Source organism: Ruditapes philippinarum, unplaced genomic scaffold (assembly GCF_026571515.1).
Source record: "Ruditapes philippinarum isolate M1 unplaced genomic scaffold, ASM2657151v2 ctg5402_1_1_1_1, whole genome shotgun sequence".
Lineage (NCBI taxonomy): Eukaryota > Metazoa > Mollusca > Bivalvia > Venerida > Veneridae > Ruditapes > Ruditapes philippinarum.
In genome coordinates, this window is record NW_026860172.1 from 45,843 (window position 1) to 58,994 (window position 13,152).

General features: G+C 34.1%; 1 long non-coding RNA gene and 1 pseudogene across 1 annotated transcript; one reads left to right on the forward strand and one right to left on the reverse strand.

The window, feature by feature from the left end:
- Positions 1–1,268: 1,268 nt before the first annotated feature.
- Positions 1,269–4,378, reverse strand: LOC132759121 (uncharacterized). The gene is made up of 3 exons (XR_009629669.1): positions 3,380–4,378; positions 2,368–2,556; positions 1,269–1,721 (listed from the first exon to the last, which is right to left on the reverse strand). It is a non-coding gene; the product is annotated as an uncharacterized LOC132759121 (long non-coding RNA).
- A 1,355-nt stretch (positions 4,379–5,733) lies between these two features.
- LOC132759124 (neurogenic locus notch homolog protein 2-like) lies at positions 5,734–11,657 on the forward strand (annotated as a pseudogene).
- Positions 11,658–13,152: the final 1,495 nt, after the last annotated feature.

Consider the following 13,152-nt stretch of genomic DNA (forward strand, 5'->3'; position numbering starts at 1 on the left):
ATAACATTCTATTAATTGCGATTATAATTTTACATGTACAATAAATTAAATGGAAATCTTAATTTTGATAAACAAAACAATGAAACCTGGGAATATACCTCGGAATTGTGAACTCCATATGTTAATACATATGTTAATAAAAAAGTCTGAAATTTAAAAGAAAGTGAGCCATGATGGATATTTATTTATCAAACGGAAATAAAACTTGTACATTATGACTGATATATAACTGATCTGTATATCAGAATTATGAACTGGAAACGCTATAAATCAATTCTAAGTAAAGTAAATGCTTTAAAAATAATTATATTTAATGCTATATATCATTACTAGGGAAAGACCTGTCACGATGATTTCGACGAATGTCACGTTGGGAATCCCTGCATGCACCGTGGACATTGCCATAACAACATTGGCAGCTATAGGTATAGACATTAAAATTTGTTACAGGGACTCAACTGAGGTTTTTGACATAACGGGGTTGGAAATAATGTTTTTGAGATTAATGCCCTATTTGATGTAAGTCTAGACCAAAAACCTTGTGTTCGAAAATTTCAGATCATTCGATCACTCCGTTTTTCCAGGACCATTTTTTTTTTAATTATGAAAAATAACTCAAAATTGAAAAGCGTTGCATATATATATATGAGGCGCGACGCGAGAAAACCGGTCTTAATGACATTTTTTTCGAAATTTGGTTTTTCACTTATTATTGTAGAGAATTTCTTTCTGAATATGACGGTGAAAACTGTTTTAAAATCAAAGAGTTAGTTATTGAGATATACTTATTTAAAGAACGTCATATATTTGATCACTTTGTAAATAAATGACGTCGAAAAATTAAATTGACGTTTAACGTTGTTAATTGCAATATTTAAAACGGCAATTATATTTGAATCTTAACTTCACTCCATTAGTATGTTTAAGCTGTAAATAAGTTAGTAATGAAGTTATGTAAACTATAGACTTCCCGCTTATTGCGATTTTTAGCGTTGCTTAGCAACGTTATAACAACACCCATAAGCGAGTCATACATGGCGCAAATAATTGTTGTTTTTTTTTTCAACCATTACCACACTATATACCTTTAATTATAACATCTTTACGGGAAATTTTCAGACTATATTCTGCTTAAAAAAGAAATAATGCATGCAGACCACGGTCAGAAGGCACAGGTGTGTTGGTGGGTTTTAGTATGCACGGGTCGCATATATTGAAATCAGACAATTTTTTAGGTATATACCCAAAGTAATAAATCAACAACAGTATATAAGTCTACGTTTAACGTTTTATACTTATAAAAAACATAGACAGTTAAATAATAAGTTCTATTTTTCTTTATAACAGAAACAATGGCCGTGCTTTAACAACAATTGATATTTAAATAGAAACATTGAACTTTTCTGCCTCGTAAATATATTTGAAGTTATTCATTTCGTGTTGTTAACATCCATCAAACAGCCGGACTATTTAAATCTGCACTAAGCTGTTGTAACAGTGCACTGATATGATTAACTGTCTTGACTGACGAACGCACGCACACTTCGCGACACTGCTGACATTCCTACTGGCGTAATAACGCTTGGACGGACACATGAACTGAACCGGAATCCGTGTTCTTTTCAAGACTTGAATCTAATATTCCTCGCCTTCAGGTGTTACTTTGGCCATAACCACGCCCGGTGTGTTCGACTGGAACCGGAAGTGCAGGAATTTTCTATCTATAGAAAAATGATAAATGTCCGTAATGAAAAATGCAGCAAACTTATTTCCTAATATGCTTTAATAAATAAATAAAAAAAAACATTATTCAGAGCACATTTACAACTCGTTGAGTTAAAAGAACGGAAGAGCTTGGACAGTTTTACAGCATGACAGTAAACTTGGTCACATGACTGATTTTCATAAAATGTAAATGTAAAATAAGACCATCCGTACATATAAACTTAATTAAACCAGAAACAAATGTTACAGAATTTATCTCGCATTAAAGTGTATTAGCTGGATATATGTTGCGAATTCCGTCTGCATAATATTTTGTTCCTGATCACGAAGAATATACATGTGGAGACATTCTATGTAACAACAATTTCTATTAATATGTAATTACATAACTATTTCCTTATGTTTTTTGTTTTTTTGCTTTTTTTAAATTTTACAAAGTATTTTAACAGATAACTCTTTAAGGACCATTTATACAGTATCTACATTTTCTTCAAAATATAAAGTTAATCAAAGAAGAAAATAAAGCTACTTGTAAACGATTAAAGAAACAATTAACCCTTAAATTTTCATGTTTAAGATATTTTCTTAGTCTGGAGTTCTGAGTTTCAACATTTACATTTAAATGAGATAAACATAGGTTACCTTATACCAATAATTGGTTCGAAAATCCCTCAAGAACAGGTTTCCATTGCCGCCATGACCGCTTGGGGTAACATACCGGCTGTTTGTTGTAGATGACTTCTCTGTTACATCGGCCAGCTGTTGAAGTGTTTCTAAATCATGCCTTTAGATGTGCGAATCCCGCATCAACTAAACACCGCGCATGCATGTCTTTAAAAGAAAATTTAAATTATTTTGTAATTATATTGAAAAGCATTAATTACCTGCTGCGATTTGAGGTGCTTTTTAACAATACTACAGTGTTCATATTTTGTCTTTGGGAAAACAGATAAGAGTGTCAAAATCAGTTCAGATTGCCGAGTAACTAGAAGTAAGTAAAATCTTAGTAATGAAGATTTCTTGAATCAGTACCTAGTACTTGCATATGGTACTCAATCTTTTCATTCTGTCCTGTCTTATCGTCTAACATAAAAAAATAACCAACGTAACCAGTGTAACGGTTTTTATTTTGTCCTAAAATATAACGTGTACAGACTTGGTAAAATGATAGTAAAATCCCTAAAATGTAAAAGCACTGGTATTTATTTGCTTCCAAACCAAACATACTGGTGCAGCAGTACTGGTATTTTTACTGATACTATATGAGTTGACAAGTAGTGGTTGTAATATTTTAGTAGTATATCCCTAGTACTGATGTATATCTGATTGTGTAAGATGGTAGTTTTGAGTATATATTAAACCTCTTGTCCCTTATATCATTGTAAATATTTTGCTACAAACTGAAAAAATACCAGGATAAACGTAAGTTGTACAAACTTTTCCTCCGAGTCACGTGTGGCTACGCTTTATGCACTCATTATATAATATTGTCCGAAAAGAAATCAGTGGCTCACATGCATTCTTTTAAATTCTTTAGTACAAATCTTATTTGATCTTATCAAAATACGCTTGGAAAAAAATCAAGCATGGCAGATATTTGTTTAAATTATTTATAAGTGTATTGTTACATTTAATGTTCATTTCCTATTATTACCTTTTGTGCGAGAAGTACGTGGTCCCGCAGTGCCGTCGTTGCAAGTGTCACATTTTTCCACTTCTGAATAATCATAGTCAGTATCTCTCGAAATATCTGTTTTGTGACTTGATAAGTGTTCTCCCAAAAATAATCCGAGTAGAGGGATTTCAGATCCTATGCATGACAAAAAATAAATAAAAAACAGATATAAAAAAATTGGTATCAGACAGGATACGAACTCGATTTGTTTGATTGTGAGGCCACAACATAATCCACTGAGCTATACTCTCAGCAATATTTTAGCGTGCTAATTAATCAATAAAAGACAATATTAAATCTAAAAAACTTTTTTATTCCATGATGACGTAACATATTTTGGACATATATTATTTTATTGCTTACATGTTCTAAATGAATTATAGAAACATATTGTAAATGAATTATGAAAAAGAGTATTAATTTAACTTGCGACTGATTAGATTATTCTTAAATTAACCTAAATTTAGATCTGCCTATAAAATATGAGATCGATTGGTAAACCCCTACAGTACAATAGACTTTGATTTAATTGAGATCAAAACAACGTAAATTTATTCTATATAAAGGCACCGATGTATGTTGGCGATTAATTTATTCTTCTGTATTTCAAAGCATACTTAAAGTACAGTACTGTAGTGTAGATTTTATACAGTACTGTAAACGTCAGTGTTAAATTACCAACAGTAAATATTTATCAATTCGATGCTCTTATAAATAAACATGCATGATATATTTTTGTTGTTGTTTTTCATAAATTATACATTGTAGACACTTACTTCTAACTCCTTCTCCATCATATAAACTTTCCTCTGAATTCTAACGAAAGTACACTTAAAAAACAATAACACACGATAAAAAGCATTTCCGTGTTTACATGTGTATACGCAATAAGAGTGACGTCATTTAAATCGCTGTAGTGCACATTCATTGTAGTGTCATTAAGACCGGTTTTCTCGCGTCGTGCGTCATATATATATATATATATATATATATATATATATATATATATATATATATATATATATATATATATATATATATATATATAATATATATATATATATATATATATATATATATATATATATATATATATATATATATATATATATATATATATATATATATATATCTTTGCACATTACTTCTACGCAATTCAATATGTGTGATTTCCACATTTCTTTGTTACTAAATACATTCACAATGAATTATAGACAGTTTATGAAATGAACGCTGGACAAATCAATTCAAGAAATTCAACAAGTAAAAGATTAATAGTTTGAGAGTTACACAAATATACAACAGGGGTGTGGGTCAACTCCCTTGAAAACTAATATTCGGCCATTTCATTCTTTATAACAAGAAAATACGGAACTTATGCGTACATTGTATTTGAGTTGTTAAATATTTCAAATACAACTATACCAATGAATTACCTTGTTTTGTTTATGCAGTTGTTTAAAGTTACCAGTGCATTGAGTCTGTAAAGGTAAGGTAATGGCAATTTCACCAGTGGCAGAAGACAACAAAAACTCTTCCGCACATTATTTATTATCATCAATAAACTTAACCACGAAACCAAGTAGTCCCCTCCTCCGTTACCCCAAAACACCTCCGCCACTATTGTTTGGTGGTTATTTTTGTTAAAGTTATCAGACTTGAATGATGATATATTCAGATGAGATGTGAATGTTGATAAATTCAGATGTTAATACATGTATTCAGGTGTGAATGTTGATATATTCAGATGTGAATGTTGATATATTCAAGTGTTAATGTTGATATATTCATGTGTGAATGTTGATATATTCAGGTGTAAATGTTGATATATTCAGGTGTGAATGTTGAAATATTCAAGTGTTAATGTTGATATATTCATGTGTAAATGTTGATATATTCATGTGTGAATGTTGATATATTCACGTGTGAATGTTGATATATTCAGGTGTGAATGTTGATATCTTCAGGTGTGAATGTTTGGACGGTTGGACCGGTGACGTTCACTGTGAAATAAAAGATCCAGGTATAACTGACCGGAAATGCATGCCGGGATGGATTGGCGAATGGTGTCAGGATCAATGCTTTAACGAGTAAATATCAACATCGTTTTCAATTTTTTTGTTTAGAATTGAAATTGTGTGGATAAATTATAATTGTCATAATCAAAATTCCACGTCATGAATTAAGGAACTCTCTTAAAAATTGTAAATGTAACAAAAGTATTAATAAAACTTTTATTGTTAAAAGGAAATGATAATTGCAAAATCAATTACATTATTGTTAGAACTCTTAATTCATAAAACTTCATTTTTTTTTTTGCTTTTCAAAGCTCAATGTGCCGACCAACTCAAATATGCAAAAAGCGCGGGAGAGGACTACATTGTCTTTGCCGTCCTGGATGGCTTGATCGCAACTGCACTATAGACAAAGACGAATGCACGAACAATCCATGCCCAGTCACTGCCACATGTAAAAACACACCTGGTTCTTACGAATGTCCCTGTAAATTTGGATGGAAGGGAGATAACTGCGACACGGACATTGACGAGTGTCTAGATAATCCGTGTCAACATTCATCAATATGCTCCAATGAGCAAGGCGGTTACAAATGTGTATGCTCCAGTGGATGGAAGGGCGATGACTGCAAAGAAGATATTGATGAATGTAGTTCCGATCCATGTAAAAACAAAGCAAATTGTATCAATGCGCCAGGTTCATATGAATGTAAATGTGAATCGGGTTGGAAAGGTACCGATTGTTCCGTCGACATAAATGAATGCTTGGTAAACCCCTGTAAGCATTCTGGATCTTGCATAAACACCGACGGTTCATACCAATGCACATGTACTCAAGGTTGGGAAGGGACAAACTGTTCAACTGATATTGATGAATGTCAAAACGCACCATGTTTACATTCGGGAACATGCGTAAACACAGACGGTTCATACCAATGCACATGTACTCAAGGTTGGGATGGGACAAACTGTTCAATTGATATTGATGAATGTCTAACCGCACCATGTTTACATTCGGGAACATGCGTAAACACTGACGGTTCATACCAATGCACATGTACTCAAGTTTGGGAAGGGACAAACTGTTCAATTGATATTGATGAATGTCAAAAACACACCATGTTTACATTCGGGAACTTGCATAAACACTGACGGCTCATACCAATGCACATGTACTCAAGGTTGGGAAGGCACAAACTGTTCAATTGATATTGATGAATGTCAAAACACACCATGTTTACATTCGGGAACATGCGTAAACACCGACGGTTCATACCAATGCACATGTGCTCAAGGTTGGGAAGGCACAAACTGTTCAACTGATATTGATGAATGTCAAAACACACCATGTTTACACTCGCAATCTTGCGTAAACACAGACGGTTCATACCAATGCACATGTACTCAAGGTTGGGAAGGGACAAACTGTTCAATTGATATTGATGAATGTCAAAACACACCATGTTTACATTCGGGAACATGCGTAAACACTGACGGTTCATACCAATGCATATGTACTCAAGTTTGGGAAGGGACAAACTGTTCAACTGATATTGATGAATGTCAAAACACACCATGTTTACATTCGGGAAAATGCGTAAACACCGACGGATCATACCAATGCACATGTACTCAAGGTTGGGAAGGCACAAAATGTTCAACTGATATTGATGAATGTCAAAACACACCATGTTTATATTCGGGAACTTGCATAAACACTGACGGATCATACCAATGCACATGTACTCAAGGTTGGGAAGGGACAAACTGTTCAACTGATATTGATGAATGTCAAAACACCCCATGTTTACATTCGGGATCTTGCGTAAACACGGACGGTTCATACCAATGCACATGTACTCAAGGTTGGGAAGGGACAAACTGTTCAAAAGATATTGATGAATGTCAAAACACACCATGTTTACATTCGGGAACATGCGTAAACACTGACGGATCATACCAATGCACATGTACTCAAGGTTGGGAAGGCACAAACTGTTTCAACTGATATTGATGAATGTCAAAACACACCATGTTTACATTCGGGATCTTGCGTAAACACTGACGGATCATACCAATGCACATGTACTCAAGGTTGGGAAGGGACAAACTGTTCAACTGATATTGATGAATGTCAAAAACACACCATGTTTACATTCGGGAACATGCGTAAACACCGACGGTTCATACCAATGCACATGTACTCAAGGTTGGGAAGGGACAATCTGTTCAACTGATATTGATGAATGTCTAACCGCACCATGTTTACATTCGGGAACATGCGTAAACACTGACGGTTCATACCAATGCACATGTACTCAAGTTTGGGAAGGGACAAACTGTTCAATTGATATTGATGAATGTCAAAAAACACACCATGTTTACATTCGGGAACTTGCATAAACACTGACGGCTCATACCAATGCACATGTACTCAAGGTTGGGAAGGGACAAACTGTTCAATTGATATTGATGAATGTCAAAATACACCATGTTTACATTCGGGAACTTGCATAAACACTGACGGCTCATACCAATGCACATGTACTCAAGGTTGGGAAGGCACAAACTGTTCAAATGATATTGATGAATGCTCAAAACACACCATGTTTACATTCGGGAACATGCGTAAACACCGACGGTTCATACCAATGCACATGTACTCAAGGTTTGGAGGGGACAAACTGTTCAACTGATATTGATGAATGTCAAAACACACCATGTTTACACTCGCGATCTTGCGTAAACACTGACGGATCATACCAATGCACATGTACTCAAGGTTGGGAAGGCACAATCTGTTCAACTGATATTGATGAATGTCAAAACACACCATGTTTACATTCGGGATCTTGCGTAAACACTGACGGTTCATACCAATGCACATGTACTCAAGGTTGGGAAGGGACAAACTGTTCAACTGATATTAATGAATGTCAAAACACACCATGTTTACATTCGGGAACATGCGTAAACACTGACGGATCATACCAATGCACATGTACTCAAGGTTGGGAAGGGACAAACTGTTCAACTGATATTGATGAATGTCAAAACACACCATGTTTACATTTGGGAACATGCATAAACACGGACGGCTCATACCAATGCACATGTACTCAAGGTTGGGAAGGGACAAACTGTTCAAATGATATTAATGAATGTCAAAACACACCATGTTTACATAATGGAACTTGCATTAACAATGCAGGTTCATACAAATGTAATTGTGGTCAGGGTTGGAACGGATTGAATTGTATGAATGATGTAGACGAATGTAGAATTAATCCTTGCATGCATTCTGGAACATGTACAAACAGAAAGGGGGCATATTTATGTTCCTGTACACCAGGTTGGGAAGACACCAACTGTGAAACTGATATTAATGAATGTCTCAATAATCCATGTTTGAATTATGGATCCTGTAACAATACAGCCGGTTCATATACGTGCTCATGTCTAACTGGCTGGGAAGGCATAACTTGTGGGAGCGATACCAACGAATGTCAGAACAATCCGTGTTCAAATGCCGGTAACTGTACCAATAACGCAGGTTCATATTCTTGCACCTGTCCACCAGGTTGGGAAGGTGCCATCTGTGAAAATGACATTAACGAATGTCTTAATAACCCTTGTTTGAATTCAGGTACATGTAAAAATAAAGTAGGTTCATATACATGTTCATGTGCGTTAGGTTGGGAAGGTGCGACCTGCGGTAAAGATATCAATGAATGCATAAATAATCCATGCTTGAATTCTGGCTCATGCACAAATAACGCAGGTTCATATACGTGTACTTGTGCTTCAGGTTGGGAAGGTGAAAACTGCAGAAACGATGTCAATGAATGTCAACAGAATCCATGCTTAAATTCCGGTACCTGTATCAACAACGCAGGTTCATTTACATGCGCTTGTCCAACAGGCTGGTACGGTGCTTTCTGTGAAAATGACACAAACGAATGTCTTAATAACCCATGTTTGAATTCAGGTACATGTACCAACAATGTAGGTTCATATAAATGTTCATGTGCTTTAGGATGGGAAGGTACAAACTGCGCAAAGGATGTAAATGAATGTCAAAACAATCCATGCTTAAACTCAGGCTTGTGTTCAAACAACGCGGGTTCATATTCATGCAGATGTCAACCGGGATGGGAAGGTACTTCCTGTGGAAATGATATCAACGAATGTCTAAATAATCCATGTGTGAATTCGGGTTCATGTACAAACGGCGCGGGTTCATTTACATGCGTTTGTCCACCTGGTTGGGAAGGTGCTATCTGTAAAAATGACACGAACGAATGTCTTACTAGCCCCTGTTTGAATACAGGTACATGTAAAAATAATGTAGGTTCATATATATGTTCATGTAGATCAGGATGGAAAGGTACAAACTGTGAAAATGACATAAACGAATGTCTGAATGATCCATGTTTGAACTCTGGTTCGTGTACTAACAACGCCGGTTCGTTTACATGCACCTGTGCACCGGGTTGGGAAGGTGCTATCTGTAAAATTGATATTAACGAATGTCTTACTGATCCATGTCCTAAATCAAGTACGTGTAAAAATACCAACGGTTCCTTTGACTGTAAATGTTTCGCGGGTCTCCAGGGTGTTACATGTACGGACGACGTCAACGAGTGCAATAGCTCTCCTTGTTTGAACTTCGGACAGTGTCTAAATAGCTATGGATCTTACAGTTGCAAATGTGCCGCGGGTTGGGAAGGTAAAAACTGTACCGGTGATACAGATGAATGTAGTAAAGATGATGTATGCAAGCATTCTGGGACGTGTAAGAATACAATAGGATCATACGCATGCGCGTGTACTCCCGGTTGGCAGGGAGATTACTGTGATCTGGATATTGACGAATGTGAGAAGACACCTTGCAATACAACTTCAAGATGTGAAAATAGTCCCGGGTCATTTACCTGTATTGAAAGAGTTTTATCCAGAGGTATAGATTATAAAGATTGTATATTAAGTTTTTTAATCATTATTTATTTATTTATTTATTTATTTATTTATTTATTTATTTCAAGAACTAGCGAGTTATGTGTAAATACTTGAGATCTTTCTACATAGTTTTTCAACCTTCATTCCACATTTTTAAAAAGACTCCTTACTTCTTTAAGTATAATTTAAAAGTTGTTGAGAATATACCTTGAACTCGATAAATAAAATTTATAATTATAAACTGAAATAAATTAACTGTATTACTGTTTGGCTAATTTTAAATTCATTATTTAAAAGTCAGCTGAAATATGCTAGGCTTTCTTTTTTTATCTTTTTAAATTATTTTGCGAAATCTAGATTTTATGAAAGAAAATTGTCCGCATGTCCTGCTTCTTTTAAAGGGGATTCGGGACTGCGGAAGACAAACATGATTTTTGGTATTGTACTATGCTCTGTGTTACTGCTGACCAGTGTAATAACTTGGCTTGGAATCCTTAGATACAGATGGTAAGTATACTAATTTAAAGAAGCCCACGTGCAGATGAGTGATTAAAAAAACGAATTAAAAAAATCTTACTTTACAAAAAACTTATTTTAAGTGTTTAAGAGATGTATAAATAGTCATATTCCATGTAACGGTTTAAGTTTAATGCAAAATATGCCTGTATGAATCATTTTCTATATATCCTACGACTGATGGAAGTAGGTCTAACGGCTATTGTTTGGTATAGTTTTATTTGTTATTGATATCTCCTGTCGAAAAGTAGTGCCAAAGGTCGGCTTAGTTTATTTAATTTGCACTTATAGCAATATTTTGTCCGTTATATAAGCACGAATTTGGTAATTTTCTTAAGAATGATTTATAGTGACAACCTTTGGTGAGTGAACACTTAGTTTAGTTGTTAAATGTACAACGATGCAGCTGCGTATAAATGGCAGCTTTGAATAATTTATATTATGTCGCATTTAAAATTGTTGATAGAGCCCTAAAATGTAAATTGTACAAACAGATTAGATTTGTACATAAATATAAATATTATATGGCATGCATGAGAAATATTCTCTTCTGAGCACATTTTTATTCTTTAGGAAAAGAAGCCAAGATGGTGTTAAAACTTGCAAAAAAGCACCTTTACCACCTGGAAATATTCAGCGTACCACAATACCTTTTGGGATGGAGAAAGGAGGCTATATTTCCGACAAGACCAATTATTCTACTGTCAAACCTTGGGTCGCAAGAAACATGAACTTCTGATAGTATTATTGCTTATTATATGTGTCATTATTGTATACCGTATATACCATATATTAAAATAAAACATAAGTTCAACTAGCCTGGATCTTTTTCATATCTATTTAGATCTTAGAAAAAATATCCAATTCGATGTGCAATGCCAATGTAACTTATATTTCCTGATCTGATCATGAAAGCAAAATGTGCGCTTTTCTCGAGCAATTAAGTACTTCATTATTTTTTTAAAAGGATCAGTGACTTTTTGTACTTCTTTGTTATAAATGACACTAAAATCTTTCAGTATATATCTATAGCTCATTCATAACCGACTCTCGTATCTAATAAGTGAATAAACCGTTTTGAAATGTAAAAATGGAAAATATATTTGTTGTACAATGCTTTTTAGTAACGTTTTTTGATAAATCTTTCTTTAATTTCTACAGATCAAATTCATATTTAATAGAACTATTAATTTAGCAAATGACAAAATAACTTTTAAAGTCAATATGCAACAGTAATGCCTGTGGAGTTATAGACTTAGTATTTTTCGCTAGAAATGGCCTTGGTTTTTGAAGTGCACCAGCTTGGAAGCTTTCTATATGAAGTAAACTGAAACACTATATTCTGGTTAACCGCTGAAGAAGAAATGATGCAAATAGCTTTCTGTATTAAGTAATTATTACAACTGAAATTCAGGTTAACAATTTCACACCAGAGGAGGAAGTTTAAGAAAGAATAAGCATTCTATGTTATGTAAATTGCAACGAAAATTCAAGTTAACCACTTTAAATAGCAGTGGGAAAAGTCTATTACAACTATATATCAATGTAAATTAAAACGGAAATTCAAGTTAAGAGAGAGAGAGAGAGAGGCGATTAGCATTTCATTTAATGTAAATAACATCGTAAATTCAAGTTAAACATTTGATAAATTGCAGTCGAGAAGATGATTATAAATCTATATGATATAAATTATAATGGAAAACTAAACTTAACCACCCATATAGGAACTTTTCCTTACCAACAGTGAGGAAAAGTTAATTGCCAGTCTATATGAAATCAATGGAAAAAACAGAAATTCAGAATGACCACTCAAGATGAAAAGTATTGTTTATATGATTTAAATTTCAACGGACTTAACGTTCAGGTTAGCTACTTATACCGATAGCGAGAAATGCAATGAGTATTCTAACCAATGTAAACTGTAACTGTATTCCAACTGATCACTTGAACCAATGGAAATGGATGAGCTCTATAATGAACGGAAACTAAACATTTCTGATATTTTTTCAAAGTCCAAGAGGGATAACTCTGTCAGCTATCATCAAACCATGAGCAAATTCAAACTTGACCAGTGCATTCTTATGATATATGCATTTGTTAAAATTGAGTTGAATACATGTATGTATAACTGTTGGGAAGATAATGAACGGAAACTGAAAATTTCCTCTTTTTTAAGTTAAAGGGGCATTACTCTGTCAAAAATTATTGAACCATGACCAAATTCTAACTTGACCTACGCATTCTTTTGACGTATCGATATGT